Below are 17,996 nucleotides of genomic sequence, written 5' to 3'. Positions count from 1 at the left end.
TTAAAATAGCCAGGGGACATTAAACATCATTACCTTGCTCTCTACTCAATGTTGAACCATTTGGTGAACTTTTCACTTATTCTAATGCATGTTATATAGTCATCATACACCATTCTTATTATATTCAGCAAGCAACTGCTACTCACATTCATATTGAACATTTCATTATTCAAGACTACAATATTCATTTCAGTATACATTTTCTCTAAATCAAAATGTACCCATAAATTTTCCCATATTGAAACATTTTTCAATGATTTGCTGAAAATCAAAAAGCCATACTGCAGTTCCCAAATTTACCTTGTTGTCATTAAGTCTGCAGGCATCTTTCCAAGCCCATTTAACACAGTAATATCCCTGTGGTTCTGCAACACTTTTGCTATCTTACTTTTGAAAAGGAAACAGTAACACTATTTGTTTAAATCAGGGGTTCCCAACCGGAGATGCTCGTACCCCCTGGAGGTGCGAGACGATATTCCAGGGGGTGTGAAAACTTGCGTCTAGAAGTTTCAAAATTATAGTGTATATGCATAATTTGTTTTGAACTTTTTTAAGGGGTGCAAGAATATATCAGAAGTGTTCTAGGGGTGCGGGGTATAGAAATGGTTGGGAAGCACTGGTTTAAATCATCAGATACATGGAGTATAAATCTAACAAATAAGGAAATATTGATCACCTTTACCTACCATAACATTGGTCAACCAAGCCTTTCAAATAACAATTTTAGTAAGATAGTAGACCAGATTACAGCCCCAGTAGTAGTGGTCTGTAACTACTGGTTATAGGACACAATACTGGTCAGTTTCAGTATATTTTGGGCAATATATCACAAACACAACCAAAGCCCAATTTGACACAAGCATCTTCATTCTATGCAAGCTAGGTTCTTTCATCTAGAAGCTACCTTGCAAGCCAACATATAATTGCCTATACATTAGAAACTAGGACTACACAAAGTCTGCTAACATTGAGAAAACATAATTAAACTGCCTAGAATTGTTTGAATAGTTGTTGTGGTACAGGTATTAGCTTCATATTGATGAGAGTCTAACTGGCAATAAGATTTTGTGAAGAGTTAAGATTTGAAGCCATTAAGGAAATATTTTAAAGGTATCCGGTCTACTCAGTGTCAAATTTCCTCTGGCATTTTGAAATTACTTTTCAACCCCTTTACATGCTGTTCTACCACCAACCTCAGGCAAAGAGAATAGAGTTTCCACCAGGATGCTAGCTCAGTTGTGGACTGTTGCAGTTATGCTGGACTGCAATTCCCATCACAGGCAGCCAAGATGACGATTGAACCTCATTAATGTGCCAATAAGGTGCCAATGTAACAAATAACTTTTTGTATGTATAACAAGAAATTGCAATTATTTTAGACATAATACAGATTCACCATCTCCTTGAGCTTTCAACAAAGACACCATAATTTATCCTTGGGAAAAATGGTTAAAAATGAAATGAGCATCTGATGGTGTCAGACCCCATCTAAATTATCATAGTTCTTCTGATGGTGTCAGACCCCATCTAAATTATCATAGTTCTTGAACTCAGAATTCCATTACTTGAATGTTTGTTAAAATGTGGGAGGGAAGATACCATAACATCTCACTAGCATGGTGGGTGTATCAATACACTCTTTGGGTGATCTCTTCATCTCTTCAAGGGTTTCCAAGTAAAACATAATTAGGATAGACTCCTGCACTCAGGCTGAACTTTCTGATGCATGCTAGTATGTCCAGCTGGAAAGTTTCCTGCCTTTCAGGAAAAGGAAAAAATGGCTTTAGGAAAAATGGAAAAGAAGATGCTTTAAGTCTTTTTGCTCTATTCCCAAAAAATCAAAATGTATACCAATAGATAGCTGTATAATTCTTCATGACCCAATGAATCACAGCTTACCAGGAGTCTCTCTCAACAACTTGAAGTTTATCCAAGACGTTCATGCTTCTTGTGTCATCAGCAATAATACCTAGGCAATTTGTTTTCCAAATATCAATCTCCTTTCAACGACTCTTTTCCCCACATTATGTCTGCAAGATATCTAAGCTTTAGCCTCACTATTAGTTTTATTATTAATGCTTTTAGGAAGCAGTCTGGCTTTAGTTTACCTACTAGTAAATTATTTATTCTTGTTGCATTCTCGACCATTCTTTTTTCAGCACAATAATCTAAAATTATGTTTTTTTAGGGCTTCAGTGTTCACAAGCGTATGCTGTGACTGGGAAAACTGATGTCATCAAAATATCTAAGGTTTTATTGCTTCAATCAGTAATTTTAATTCCAATTTCTATTTTTTCTAGTCCAGCATTTCCCATAATTCAACATATAATTTAAATAAATAAAGTAACATTATACAAGCTTGGCGCACTCCTTTCTGATTTGACTCATTTAGTTTCTTTCTGATCATCACACAAATTCTTTGATAGGCAGATGAGGCAGCTAATACACCTAGCACAATTTTCTGTGGCTTTTATGGGTTAAATCAGGGGTAGACAACCTTGGCTATTTTATGACTCATGGACATGCTGGCTCAGGAATTCTGGGAGTTGAAGTCCATGAGTCATAAAAGAGCCAAGGTTGCCTATCGCTGGGTTAAATAAATGAAAAATAGATGTCTTTTGGGAATTCTCTTGTTTGTCCATTTATTGGATGTTAATAATGTAATAGTTTCTGCCTCTGCCTCTTCTAAATCCAGCACTTTTGTCTGGCAGTTCTTGGTCCAGGCATTGATGAAGTCAGGATTGTATTATTTTATTTGTATCATATTGAAGGTTGGAAAAAGGATAGTAAAAAATCTGGGCAACGATATTCTTTCAAGTAAAGCAAAATGTACACAAAAACTACATAAAGAATAGTTTGTACTCTTAGTGTTTTTTACTTTTTAATGTCCCCATGTGATTTCTTAATTACAAACCTAATCTAACAAAACAGAAATTATCTAGTGGCAAAAAATAAATTATTGTATAGCTAAATCTACCTGCCCAAAGAACTTTGATGGAATGGTTAGAATGTAATCTTATATTTATCAGTTGTGCCCTGTATAAATAAGATTACATGAGAAGGGTTTTTTCAGTATACAAAAGTTGAAATCTGCTTACAATTTGAACAGCAATCTTGATGGTATAATGTATCAGATGCTTTGAGGAAACTGCATGTGATTCAAAAACAAGAGTTTTGTCTTTTCCATTGTTTAAAGGAGAAGAACTGAAAAAAATGGTACTATGATCTGTATTACTGAGAGACAATACTCTCCAGAAAATGCATTAAAAATTGACCCATTTGGGAATAATTCAAAATAATAATGGTCATAATTCAGTTATGCTCAGTAAATGCAGGAGAAACCTATTTCGGGCTAGATACTTATGTTGCTAGCCCATAAATTACTGTTTGACTCATTCAAGGAATTATTTACTGTATATCCTCTTACCATCTTGTCTCGTCCTAATGAACTAACCATCAAGATTTGTAGCTTAAGAACTTCCTTTTGCTTTCTGAATTAGAAATATCACATATAGCTATATTTCTGTTGATAAATTAAATACACATATTGCAGAAAATAGCTGCTATGCTGGCAGAAGCAGCTATAATTGCAGAGGTTTGTCTTGGATATTGAGTATTTCATGCATATCCAACAGTAATTCAACATATGCTGAAAGTTTCCATAATTCCTTCCAAATAGTGGTAGTGTTAAGTATGTACAGTAGTGTTCTGAAGTAGTGTTCTGTATCAAATAAAATCAAATCTTTATTATGGTCATAGCCTAGCATAGTATTCTGTATCTATAATGAAGCTTGCAAATTCATTCTTGCATCTTGGGTGAAATGTTTTTATTTGCAGTCCACAAAAATGCTTCCTAGAAGATTTACTGTACTAGAGAAAGTAAATTTTATTTAAGAGAATTGGATTGTTGATTTCTAACCATAAGTGAAATACAGTGCAGGACCATGTACAAATTTATAGGTTATAGGACAGAACTGGACATACATTCAGACCTATTCCATAATACCAAATATCAACTATAAATCACTGGCTTTAAAATGTGACTGTTCTCAGGAGCTCTTAAAGTAGTCTAAAATAGTTTTTTTATAAATGTTTATATAACTTTTTTACTATTCTACATAGGCATTCTTATAACAACACCAAAGATGCAGAAACAGGGCTGATTTAATGTTCATGGTGAGATTTCCCAGCCACATGTTTAACTTTAACTTAGCTATAAAGATTGTATAAACTATTTAGGCTCAAAAATACAGAATGACAAATGCACAACTCCATATCAAGCAAGAGCTCTGGCAATATCAACTCCCAATTACCCTCTTGTAGCACCCAAAATTCCACTAACTTTTTCAACTGGCCATTTCTTTGGAGACAGAAGAAAACTAATGTGAAAAGGGCCGTGTCATATACCGCTCATTATTTTTCCATCATCTTTGACCAAAAATGTATCACTGCATCTGTCAGAATCTCCAGTGACTCACCCTAACCAGCAAAAAGTTCCAAATGTATAACATTAATAAAATCCTATAAAAAACCATTTAAAATGAAATTGGGGTAAAATACAATAATTTAATATGTAGACAAGTAAAATAAGATCAAATTATATTTCAGTATCACCATTACAATGTACCCCAATCCGTCCCATATATGCCGATCTTATCCAAACCATTTTGCTCAAGTAGTGTGCTACTTTCAGATTCTGGCTATACATAAGATATGTTGTTTTAATATGAGGTTCTCAATGGGTCATTACATTGCAATGCACTCTAAACAAGACTCCCTTTAAAACTGGAAGCTACAACTGCTCCCAAATGCAATGGTAGTGCAAATAGTACTATGGCCATATATCAGTACATCCACATAACCCCACTGCTTTGTGAGCTGCATTGGCTCCCTATAAGTTTCTAGACAGAATTCAAGGTGCTGGTTAGGGCCAAATGGAACTACCTATCTCTAATTTCTCTGCTTAGTCCATGCGATCTGACAGAGCAGAAATGTTCAGATATCTTCAATGAAGGAGTGTCACCTGGAGGACGCAGGAGCCATGGTTCCTCTGTTGCAATGCCTGCTCCATGAAACAATATTAACAATTTAACATAGTTAAAGCTGGCAGATGAAGGCCTTGGGAATGGCTTCTCCCAATTCTTGCTAGTTGCCTTTGCTCTACTCAGCTTCATGTGTCTTCTTTGCAAAAACCATGAAGGAGGAAACCTGAACTATCAAAGTTACAAAGCAGATCACAGGATTAAACTTTGATGTGTTTATCAATTTGTTATTATATTATAATTATAGGTTATACTGGAGAATGTATTTTTGTGGGGATTGTCTTTTATTTGATAAAGACTTTGCAATCAAATGACTTTAAACATTTTTAAACATCCCAAGATTTGGATCTAACTGGAATATAAATTTGGAAAGGAGACAAACAGGCAAACAGGATGGTAGCAATAAGGCTTTGAGGTTTTCAGCATTTTTCCAAGAAGAAAGTTTTCAATGAAAACCTCCCCAAAGGATGTTCTATTTCTTTTGATTTCTGAAAGCAAATAGTCACTGAAGACCGTTCCTCTTCTAGAGCCTTCAAACACTGAGTAAAGAGGGGTAATTGCAAGCATAATTGCTAAAGATCACAGTTTAAAATCCAGGCCTGGTTTGTAAACTGTCTTTCCGAAATGAGAAAACATTATGGTATGCACAGAGCTGAGACCCTGAAATGTGCATAAGCACAAATGAAATCCATGGTTAATTTTACCATCACCCCCTCCCATTTCAAGGGAATGAAAGATTGAGAAAGGGAAATGAGCTCATCTGAGTGGAAGGGGGAAAGAGACAACTGCATAATTTCACTGTACATTTAATGTACTGTTTATAAGAAACAGATGCTAAACATTTCAGAAGTCTCAATAAAAATAGGAGTTTCTGGTTCCTGGAATTAAGATTTTGCACAGGGAGGAAGGATCTATAGACTTTCGCCAAACTGATCAATGGTTCTCATGATAATATTAAATATATTTTTTCTGAGTTGGAATTCTTTTTATTTTTAATTTTTTTAAAAAAGAAAGAAAGAAAGAAAGAAAGAAAGAAAGAAAGAAAGAAAGAAAGAAAGAAAGAAAGAAAGAAAGAAAGAAAGAAAGAAAGAAAGAAAGAAAGAACATTGGTGTTCATTTTAGGCAAGCTTGTAGATTTTACATCACAAACCTCTTGGAATTCTGATGCTCAAAATTTTAAGAAAAAAAATGAAAAAAATTCCTCTGATTTAACACAGAAAAAGTAGGGCCTCGTGTGTGTGTGTGTGTGTGTGTGTGTGTGTGTGTGTGTGTGTGTGTGTGTATTTAAAGAATGGTCTGATCATATATTGGACAAAAACAGATGTTAGAGGAATCCTACATTGACCTTCATAGATGATTTACTGCACATGATGCACAATAACCAAATTTGAAAATGGAAGATGTCAGGAATCAAGTCGGCATTAATCAACCAAAGATTCACCACCATGATCATCACCCCACCAATTACTCTGCTCAGGTGAAAACCAGCTTAATATCAGCTACTATGGTGATCAGAAACATAAAAGTACTGCAGCTGCTGGAAGCAGTCAGATGAATCTCAGTCTTCATGCTCTGAAGAAAAAAAGTTGGGGGGGGGGAATGACATCCACAAAGCAAATCAACATGAGCCTTCCATTTATTTCTATAAGCCCTTGGATTGTGGTTATTCACAGAGCAAAAGATTATCAAGGGATGACAGGACAAATCCACCCAGCTAATTTTGTGCTTGTCAGCTTGGTTAAAAAAAGGAATATAGAAAAACAGAAAAAGAAAGTATTTGAAATTTGGATAAGAAAAATCCATAATGATAAAATGTGAAGAGGCAACAGGAGTTTATCAAGCTTGGATATTAGTAATGGTGGCTGAGAAAACATGTTCTTACATTGTACTTTTATATAAATCATAAATCTTTAGCACAAATCTCAAGTTACAACATCAAATATTTCCTCTCTTTTTCCCTTAATATCTACTATCTCATATTGAGCTAATATAGTTCTTATTGTTATCAACTAAGTAAAACCACCTTTGTTACATTTATCAATAGTTTTTAGCATTGTGTTTTCAGTCAATCCTTATATACAATCAATGTCCTGTTATTGCCTTTTTTCCAGGCTTTAATTTCCCCTCAATATTCAAGTTAACATTTGGTATATTATAATTTCCAAGCTTTAGGTGACCAGAGTTTCCCTTATCTCAGCTTCTACATTTTTCCCTTTTTATAACAAAATCTAAAATTCTAAATACACATCTTGTCTATTTGCATATAATCTGATTCTATTTTCTAAAAGTTATCTATTTTTCACCATATTAAACCAAAAGTCTATTAATTTTATTACACATCTTACCTATTCAATTATAATGTTACTTTATTTCCACCATATTCAACCCACTAATCAACAGTATAAAATCCCCTCTACTAGATCAAAACCCTAGTTTCTTTCAGCCCTACTCTGGCTTTTTTCCTTTGCCAACTAACCTTCCATGTCAATACTTCTGAATCCTCAAACAGTTCTTCCTCTGTTATTATCTGTATTATTTGAAATAAGAAAGACCATTTAATTACAGTTTTTTGGGAAGGACTAGCCCAATTATATTCATTTAATCTCCTCCCTATTAGTCCAATTTCCCACAATTGTACTGATAAATTTATCTTCCATTCAATCTGTTCTTCCTTTTCCTCAAATTTCTTCTGATTTATGTAAAAAGTCTTTTCCATTTTCAACTTACATTGTACTTCTTTGGGGAATATTATTTGAATTTATGGAGAAATGGATTATGGAGAAATGGAACATGGTTTCTTTTTATTTGCAGACATTTCTGATAATCTGACTATAGGGTGGGAACAGAGTTAAAGCTCATGTTTAAAGATTTAGGAAATAATATATTAGGTTTATGGTAAACTTTGCTTGGCTTTCCACTAGTCCCAGTATTGATAAAATACATTGTTGTAGGAATTCTAGTGGACTTTAAAGTCTTTGAAGAAATTACAAAGAACATAGAATTTCTCTGCTACCTGTTATAGCACTATAATTGCAGCAACTGAAAATATATACATTTGTTTTATGAATTCACTTACTAACGTTAATGCAACTCATAAAGTAGTGGCATCTTCTTTTTTTCAGTCTTGTAACAAACATTTTCAAACTTTTCAAAAGTAAATGAAAAGAGATGTGTACTTGCAACAAGTTCAAAGTACGTATGCTGAATTATTTTCCAAGTGTGTGAATCCCCATGTTTACCACTGTGATGAAGAACTGATGGTTCATTCATTCCTCTACTGAATAACAAATATGGAAACATAGAGGTTTGCCAACTCTGAAATTGAATTACCATTTACTAACATACAGTATAATACTGTTGCTCTATGTCAGTGGTTCTCAACCTGTGGGTCGGGACCCCATTTGGGGTCGAATGATCATTTCACGGGGGTCGCCAAACCACGCTGTCTGCCATTTTTTCCCTTTTCTCTAGCTGTCCTACTCCTTCTTATTGGTGGCCATACCCATTTGGGGGTCACCACAACATGGGGAACTGTATTATGGGGTCACGGCATTAGAAAGGTTGAGAACCACTCCTCTATGTCTTAATTAAAAGCAATTGACTACAAATAGGGCAAATGATTTGAAATAATGATCTGAGACCAATTTCCCAAATTGGAATCTTAACCAAGTAGCTAACGCTCTGTGCTCTGTAAGACAAAATGCAAATATATTTGAATCCTCATGATAAGTGCTCTCTGAGCTTCGTTGCTTGCTTCAATTCCTTATTTGAGGAAGCTTAAATTTGCTGCAAACTATTCCAGTGTTTAAGTAGTGTCTCCACTTTAAGCAGATGTTAAGCTAATAGTTTTGTTTTGGATACAGACCTTCTAGTTCTGGGAAACTCCTGAGAATCACTTATTGGTCCATTTGGGCTTTTGGAGACATGCCACCACTTATGCTTTCTTTGAACTCTTTCTACTGAGTCCATTTGACTTTGGGCAGTGGAAGAGTCTGATTTTTCTCCAACAGGTCTTTCCTCCTTAAGGCATCATAACATAGAGACCTAGATTAACTTATTATCACTGACTAACAGTGGCAACAAGGGAGCGCTGTTTGGGAAACACTGTCTTCCTTCATAACAGAACTCCCCTCTACCTGTTAATTGTTGTTCAGGATGCTTTTTTAAACAGCTTCCAAAATAGAAATCAGGTATTGATTACTGACAAAAATACAATGCAGTTCTCAGCTAGTTTCCTTTATACATACCTACAAAACACAATGCAACCCCCAGCTAGCATCTGTCAGTTGAGGATAGAAGAGAGAATTGACTCTTTAACCACAGGTTTAAGATTCCCTCTTAGCCTGTACTATTCCACCTCCTCTCCCAGCCTCGAGATCAGCTGGTGATGATATATGCAAAGCCTAGAGCCGTGGTGGCGAACCTATGGCACGGATGCCACAGGTGGCACGTAGAGCCCTCTCTGTGAGCACGCACACCATTGCCCAGTCCTAGGCCTTCAGCTGGGTTTTATAAAACATTTTCACTTTAGGCCTCTGCCGCCAAGTGCAAAAAAAGGGGGGGGTTCAATCAATCAATCAATTTCAACTTCTCCTGGGAAAAAAAGATCTCACAAAGTTGGAATTGATTGATTGAACTTTTTAGTCCCACCCTGTCTGCCGTTACCACCACTGCCATGCCCACCCAATAGGCCACATCTACCCGGCACCCGACGATACATAAGTGGGTTTTGGGTTGCAATTTGGGCACTCGGTCTCTAAAAGGTTCGTCATCACTGGCCTAGAGGAAGTTTTGACAGACAGCTGTATCTACCCGTTTAATGATCTGTCAATACTCACCTCCTCTCCAGCCCTAGCCTGAATTAAGAGAAGTTCTCCTGATAGCTGGTGATGTTTAATGGAAGAGAAGGAAAAAAAGTCAGGAGAATCCAACAACCCCTATATTTAATATCCTTTGTCCATCATAAATAAGGACATTTCCTAGCAATGTGCCTTGGCAAGATAAAGGCAGAAACTTTTATGCTCAGGTGGTGGATCACACTTTAACTCAGCCTTGAGGAAGAGACCATCATTTCAAGCCACACGAGCACAACTTTGTGAAATATCAGGAACCAAGAAGTCAAAACCACATCTCCCAGGCCCTTAACGTGACTTATAGAAGTAACATTATTTTGAGAGGAAAGCAAACACACATATAAATTACTGTCATACAATAGAATTAGCAATAATTTATATATCATAATGAGTTCTTTGCCCTCATTCATTATAGTTAAAGAAAACATGAAAACAAAACCTTCCCCCCCCCACTCTTTAATTAAAGCCCCAAATATAGTGAAAACTGGGGGGAGCGATATGTGCTACTGAGACAGGCAAAATTAAAACTTTGGTTCATCAACCAGAAAGGGAGAAAATTCTTTTCAGGTCTAAAGTAGCAAACAGATCTTTTTTTTCCATTGTATAAGTATCTATACTTCTGGTTGCAGTCCCAAAGGTGTATTTTTTTCCCTCCATTTCAAGCTGGGCTGAGAGACATTTACACACTTTATTAAACAGCAAGATGTACTGCTGAACAGGTTTACAGCTGAACTGCGGTGGTGTTATAGTCAGCATTTCTCACAGAATGGAATGCAAGAAGCTACCCAACCGTGCTTGCTACTAATAAATAACAAAATCAGCCTTCTGCTGCTCAGCCTCCTGCTAGTATTTAAGAATTATAGGCATGATATTGGAGAAGGTGGCTTTTAAACTGGGTGCATTCTCTGCCTGCAAGAGATGAATCATCATGCTCGCTCTTCATTTTCTATAGCTGCTCTGGTTAGGGCATTAGGCTGAATAAACAGTGGAATTGCCTAAATATTATCTTGAAAAATAGTTTTCTTGCATTTTCAAAACTCTGTAACCTTAAATATATATTAGAATTCAAAATATTTTCATCCTTCCTTCTAGGTTTCAGTTCCCCCCATTTGTTCTGGCTGTGAACAGGAAAGACTTATGACATCAATGGAAAATTGTAGATACCTATAAAATACAATTGTTCCCTGGCCAGGGCTGATAAGCCAGTATTTTACGTTATTTTATTTGATTGTTTTTTTAAATTATTTTATTAAATTTCCTATTTTTAATTTCATATACATTATAAATGTAATACTAAAATAAATAAGTTAATCTTATACTTAGTTTAAATTAAAATTAAAATGTTTCAAATGAAGCTATAATGTAATAATAATAAATAAAATTAAAAATACACAAATTAATTTTAATTTCAAATAGTGAAATTAAAATTAATTTATGTATTTTTAATTTTATTTGTTATTACATCATTTGAAACACCATATTTTAATTTTTATTTAAACTAAGCACAGGATTGACTTGTAGCATTACACCATGGTTAAGTTAATTACTTTTTATTAGACGAAGATCTTGAAAGAAAAATAGAGAGCCATGTAGGAATGTGGAGGGCAGTGATATTTTCCTTGACAGTTCTTGTTTCTTATCACTATATGGGAGTGCTTTCCCATCCCCCTGCCACTGTTATTCAGTGAGTCTCAATCCAGCTCTTCCCTCCCCTGGCCTCCATTTCTAAATGGTGTATTTAATATTAGTTATCCCAAATACAATACATGGATATTTTGTGTGCCACCTGAAAAATGAGTGATACACAAATGTAATAAATAAAATAAACATATACCAATCAGTCAAGAATAATAACAAGCCTCAAACCTACAGATGTTACCACTTGTATGCAGGTACTGGTAATCATTAATCAGAACAGAGCTGGAATGGACCTTAGAGATCTTCTAATTCAGCCCCCTGCTCAAGCAGGAGACCTTATATCATTTCAGACAGGTGGCTGTCCAGTCTTTTTTAAAAAAAATCTCCAGTGATGAAACACTTACAATTTCTGAAGGCAAGCTGTTCCACTGATTAATTGTCCTCATTGTGAGGAAGTTTCTCCTTAATTCCAGGGGGCTTCTCTCCTTGTTCAGTTTCCATCCATTATTTCTTGTCTTGCCTTCTGGTACATTGGAAAATAAGTTGACCCCCCCCCCTACTTTGTGGCAGCCCCTCAAATGCTAGAATACTGCTATGATGTCACCCCTAGTCCTTCTTTTCTATAGACTGGCCATACCCAATTCCTGCAACCATACTTCATATGTTTTTGTCAGGCTTTGGCCTTGTTTTCTCAACAGGTGACCCTCTTTGTGACTCACTTTCTTATAGAATCTCCACCTTTTTGTGATTCTATTTACTTTTGCAATAGTAGCAAAAGCATTTATAAGCTCCTGGCTTTCCTTCATTGGTTCCAGGAGACAGTGGAATATTTGCATGGTCACATCCTGAGTACATAAAATTAAGAACAAGAGAAGGGAAACCTGAAAACCTAAGATGAATGAGCTAGATGCTTGCATGATATAATGAGCAAACAGCATGAAATAATGTGATGAACAAAAGTAGACATACATCAACTCACAAAAATGCTATTAATATTTGGCCAAAAAAACCCATCACAGCAGTCCTGTTTTTGGAAAGGCTCCGTTGATTTCAACACCTGCATGAGGATTAGCATTTCAGCAAATCTAGTCAATTCTCAGCTGTCAGAATAAAGCAAGACAGGAATAAATTATTACAAGACAATTATCATTGTTTTTTTTTAATTTTGTGAGACTTTCTTGCACTTTACAGGAGAGAAATCATGCTTGGCTTTACTGTATCGCCACTGATCACACTTTAGCAACAAACATATCTTTGAGCCAAATAGATACAGTTAACTGCACATGGGGTTATGAAGACTCTGTTAGAGAAAGATGTAGTAGAATGTTAAACTAAGAATGAAAATACCTGCATGGAAAGTAGAAAAATGGAAAAAGTGAGGTCTTCTTGATTATTCCAGTCTCATTCCAAATTCATTAAATTTAGCATGTTATGTGAACAAAAAACCCATCTAATTATTATTACTATTTTTGGAAGACAGGCAGTAATAATGATTCAGCTTCTGATTCAACAGTTTGAGGGGGTTTCAAGAACTTTGTTTTTTAAAAAATAGGCAAACAGTACACCAAAACAAAATTACAAATAAAAAGCATGTAGCAAGATCCCATCTGGGTCTGTCACCAGGACCAGAGGTTTTAATGTTCCAAGCTTTTGGATTCAAGCTGGAGAGAAGCTCCTTGAAGATGGACTCCAGCATGAGTCCAAAAGCTCAGAAAACTAAACCCCTGGTCCCAAGGATCAACCCAGATGGGATCTTGCTACATTATCCTGGGACACGTATATTCGCCTTCATTCATGAAAAAACATGTAAAGTAAAAAAAATATCCAGAACATTTAAAAGAAAGTTTGTAATCTTTTGGAGAGATTTTCAAATCTCTTCGCATTCTTTGAAGTGATGATATTAATCCATGTGTTCAAAAAAAGGGGGTGATTAAGAAATGGGAGGAATCAAGAAGAATCAAGAAGTTAGAACTCCCCCATGCTGGCTGGGAAATTCTGGAAGTTGAAGTCCACAAGTCTTAAGATTGCCACATCGGACATTTCTGCCCTAAAGCAAATTCTGCATTTGGATTTGTGATAATACTGATGCCTTAATATTAGCAAAAGAGTATCCAAAGTCCATTAGAAGTTTTCCAAATAATAACAATGAATTGTTTTAATTGTGAAAAACAACAAAACAATATTTCAGGCTTGCTACCTATAAACCTCAGTCACTTTTATATTGTGTGGTTTGCCTGATGCTGTGTTTTTTTCTGAAGTTTTTGATAATGTATTCATGCTAATCAGCCTAAAAACAGTAGGATGATACTGTTGTTATGAGACCCAAGCAGCAGAAGTGATAATTACAGTACCCACAATTAGAGGAGCTAATTTCTTATTACCTACTAATGTTAAAGGATGGAGTTCCTCTGAGATAGCTTGTTGTTTATCCTTTTTTTTAGGAGCAGAAAGGATTTGTGTTTGGCACCAAACTAAAGGGCAAGACAAAGCTCTCCTGGCTGGCTGGCAAAAGGGTAATGACTGGCGGAAACCATTCTGTGCTCATGCCAGAAATGGAAAGAAAGCTCTAATTGATTGTCATTCTCTTTGGGGATTGCAGATTCACAAAGTTTCCATAGCCATTCCAATGTCATCTTTAACAGAACAGTCATACAAGCCTTGCTTCATTGAAATATTGCAAGCAGATGACATGAACTAGGATTCTATGTGAGCTTGATTGACGGCGTCTACCTTTTTCTATTTTTGCTCTCCTTTCATGCGGTGGGTAATTGTGTAACAGATGTTTTATAGGAAACAAGAGTGATATACTCTTAGTTCTCTGTTCTTTTGACTCTAAAAGGCAAAGCTTCCTTTTAGTGACACTCAGTGGCTATATGAACACATCCATGTACTGTAGTAGCAATACAGTCATTGCTTTTGTCTTGGATTGTTTTTTTCCAATGTATTAGTCCTGTCAACATTCCTAGTTTTCTAGTGGTCCCAAGCATTAGTCAGGATGAATCCCAATGCTGGTATTTGCTGTGATTGTGCAATCAATACCCCTCTTTTATTTAGTACTTGGATATGTCTTAGTACTGCCAACAAAATTCAGCTGTGCAATCTTTTGTTGCATTTTTTTAATGGTACTGAAGCAGCAGTACATGACAGTGCTACAGATGAAAAACATCTGGATCTTCCATACAATCCCTTACAAACAAGGCAGGACATCTGCGTTCAACAAAGCCTAAAATGAAGTCCCTTCAATCTCTCCTAGTTCAGAAATCATGCAAGATTTGTGTTATACCTAACATAACTGCATTGCCTTCAATATTATTGTATTCCTGACTGAAAGACACAATTGTCAGTTATCTCTTCCAAATAGAAATACTTCATAGCTTCAACAAGCCTTAACCATGGGTATCTGTTTCTTATCACTGATTCTCTTTTCAGTCTTTGCAGTTGGGGAGCGGTGGAGTGTCCCTGTTCCATTCACAGAAAACTAGCTTAAGGGAAATCAAGAATCAATGAGGAAAGTAGGAGGGGCGAATATCCAGTCAGGGCAGGCCAAGATAAGCAAAATTGTTTACAAACTCAAAGGATAAGAGATTTCAAGGCTAAAGGACTGCATGTGGGAAAGTCCAACCTCTAAAAGTTCCTGGGGAAACTTGGAAAACGATTAAGATGAAGCAGAATATTTGCTTATGCTTGGTGTTTGTTGCTTGAGGACTGCATACATTCCAGTCAAGGACTTCCTTGTTTGTGGAATATTCATAACATTCTGATGGCTAATCTAGCCCACCAGTATGAATGTCATCCACAACAAAGGCAACCCAAATGGTGTGAGTAATTGAAGCCAGCATGAGGACAGAAGAAGAAACTAAAGTGAGAGGATATTTATTTACTAACAACATCTGTTGAACATATTGTAGCCTTGGTTTACTTTAGGACAATCCTAAATGTTTCAAATAGGAGAAGGGCTGAAATAAAATGTTGACTATGTTAGGCCCAGCAGTTGACTTTGTTACAGAGTGCTCTTATTCCCTCTCTCATGTCCCCTGAGGACAATCTGTAGCTTCTTGAGCTAGAAGACAGCAAGAAGTAAACTAATTTTGGAAACACTAGATAGATTAAGTAGCTAATCTTTCAGGGAAAGCATGAGTTTACCCACCTTCAGGATACAAGGAGTTCCTTTTTAATTCTGCATGTAAAATGGAGTCCCTGTCCCCCATTTCAACCAACGAGCAGACAAAACAATTCTTATATAAGAAGTCAAAGTCTAAGAAAATATGCTGAGGAACTTCTGAAGTCCTGTACAGGTAGTCCTCGACTTATGACCACAACTGAGCCCATAATTTATGTTACTAAGTGAAACATTTGTTAAGCGAGTTTTGTCCCATTTTACAACTTTACAGCTTGCCACAGTTGATAGCAGTGTTCCAATATCTCAGTGGCTGCCACAAAGAAGAGAGAGTCAAGCTATTCTTCAAAGCACCTGAAGGCAAGACAAGAAGCAACAGATGGAAACTAACCAAAGAGAGAAGCAACCTAGAACTAAAGAGAAATTTCCTGACAGTTAGAACAATTAATCAGCTTCTGCCTCCAGAAGCTGTGAACGTGCTTCTTAAAAACACTGGAAGTTTTTAAGAAGAGACTGGACAGCCATTTGTCTGAAATGGTATAGGGTTTCCTGCCTGAGCAGGGGGTTGGACTAGATGACCTCCAAGATCCCTTCCAACATTATTGTTGTTGTTGTTGTTATTTAAGTGAGTCACTGCAGTTACTAAGTTGTTAAATGAATCTGGCTTCCCCATTGACTTTGCTTGTCAGAAAGTCACAAAAGGTGATCACGTTAACCTGGAACACTGCAACCATCATAAATACGAAGCAGTTGCCATGCAATGGTCATAAGTGTGAAAAAATGGGCCTAAGTCACTTTTTTCATTGCCATTGTAATTTTGAACAGTCACTAAATGAACTGTCATAGGTCAAGGTCTACCTGCCATTGAACTCAGATGGATTCAAAAACTCATTTCTAAAACCACTCAATATCAAGGAGGCAGTTGATGGAGCAGTAATGATCACCGTATGACAATGAATGAAAAGCACTCATTGCAGGCAGAAAAATGTTCTGATTGCTCTTCAGTTGCTGAAAAACCAATCAGAGGAGGAGAAAATTTGGAGTAAAATTGCAGCAAAACCAATTGAAGCCAAATGTACACTGATATATTTCCCCCATGACCTGCAATTCCATGGAAGAGGTACACTTCTTAATGTGTCGTCTTCTGTGGAAAGTGATTTATAAGCTGCTTTTGGTAAGATCTATGCCAGCTATGCTTCCTGTCTATTGGCCCGTCACTTGTAACAGTTACCAGTCCTATGGAGGGTATGGCAGGACTTGGTTCACTGCCTCAATATAGTTTGCTGTTTGTTTTATATTGGTCTCTTAGACTCCATATGGATCTTGTATATGTCTAATGGGATAGCCTAGGTGTTTACCTGGTGCTGACTTTGTGCTCTGATTCAGTTCGTTGAACCTAAACATCCAGCTATATCCAGTCAAGTGTGACTCTGCCCAAGGAAGATCACTCTTCTTGAAACATTAAGAAATATTGGTATTATTTTGACTTACATTTTGGGTAATAATTTAAGAACTATTTTCTAGGAATTTGAAGTTAGAAAGGAACAAATCAGTGGTGGGATTCAAATATGTGAACAACCAGTTTTCTGTGTGGATGCTGCTTCCAGAAGTCCATTCTGGGCCTGGTCAACAAAAACCTAGCTACCAGTACTGCCTAAGTGGTCCGAACTGCTGAATCCCATCACTGGAACAAATCAGACATCCATATGATGTTCCTAGATTCATTGAGAGAGTACAAACTATGTTACAGCAATCAGCTTCTCAGCTGTGATAAATCCCATGTTCAGACCACAAAATATTTGGATATATCTGAATATATGACAATATTGGCTTGGGGAGAAATCCATTATTTCGATATCTGCTTGTGGATAGCCACAGCTAAAAACAAAACCTGAACTAAATGAACTATTGCCAGTTTTTTATATAGTACTTTTTAAAAGTCAGAATGCAAATTAAATGGGGACAGTAGTCACTTCAGAAAATTAACTGTTACCAGAAGTAGGCAATATGGAACATTACTCAAAAAATGCCAGTGGTATCCACAGAAAATGACAAAATATTGATACCAAGTAATGACAAAAGCATATTATCAATCATGCAAATACTGTAATTACATATTTGGGTCAGGATATCTCTTACAACTATGTAAACCATGGCATTTGCATGAGGACATCGTCATGTATATGTCATTATTTGTCTCCCCACTCTCAATGGATAATATTCTGATACATTGCAAAGTGTTAGCCATTACCCATACATACAACCAATACAATATGATGAAAATTGATATGGCTTTCTGATTCTATAAACTAAGTAAAATTGAAGTAACCTGGTCATATCTATGGA

This window comes from Crotalus tigris, unplaced genomic scaffold (assembly GCF_016545835.1).
Source record: "Crotalus tigris isolate CLP2741 ecotype Arizona unplaced genomic scaffold, ASM1654583v1 scf7180000018371.15429387391:27106975, whole genome shotgun sequence".
Lineage (NCBI taxonomy): Eukaryota > Metazoa > Chordata > Lepidosauria > Squamata > Viperidae > Crotalus > Crotalus tigris.
Note: the sequence above shows the minus strand (reverse complement) of the source record.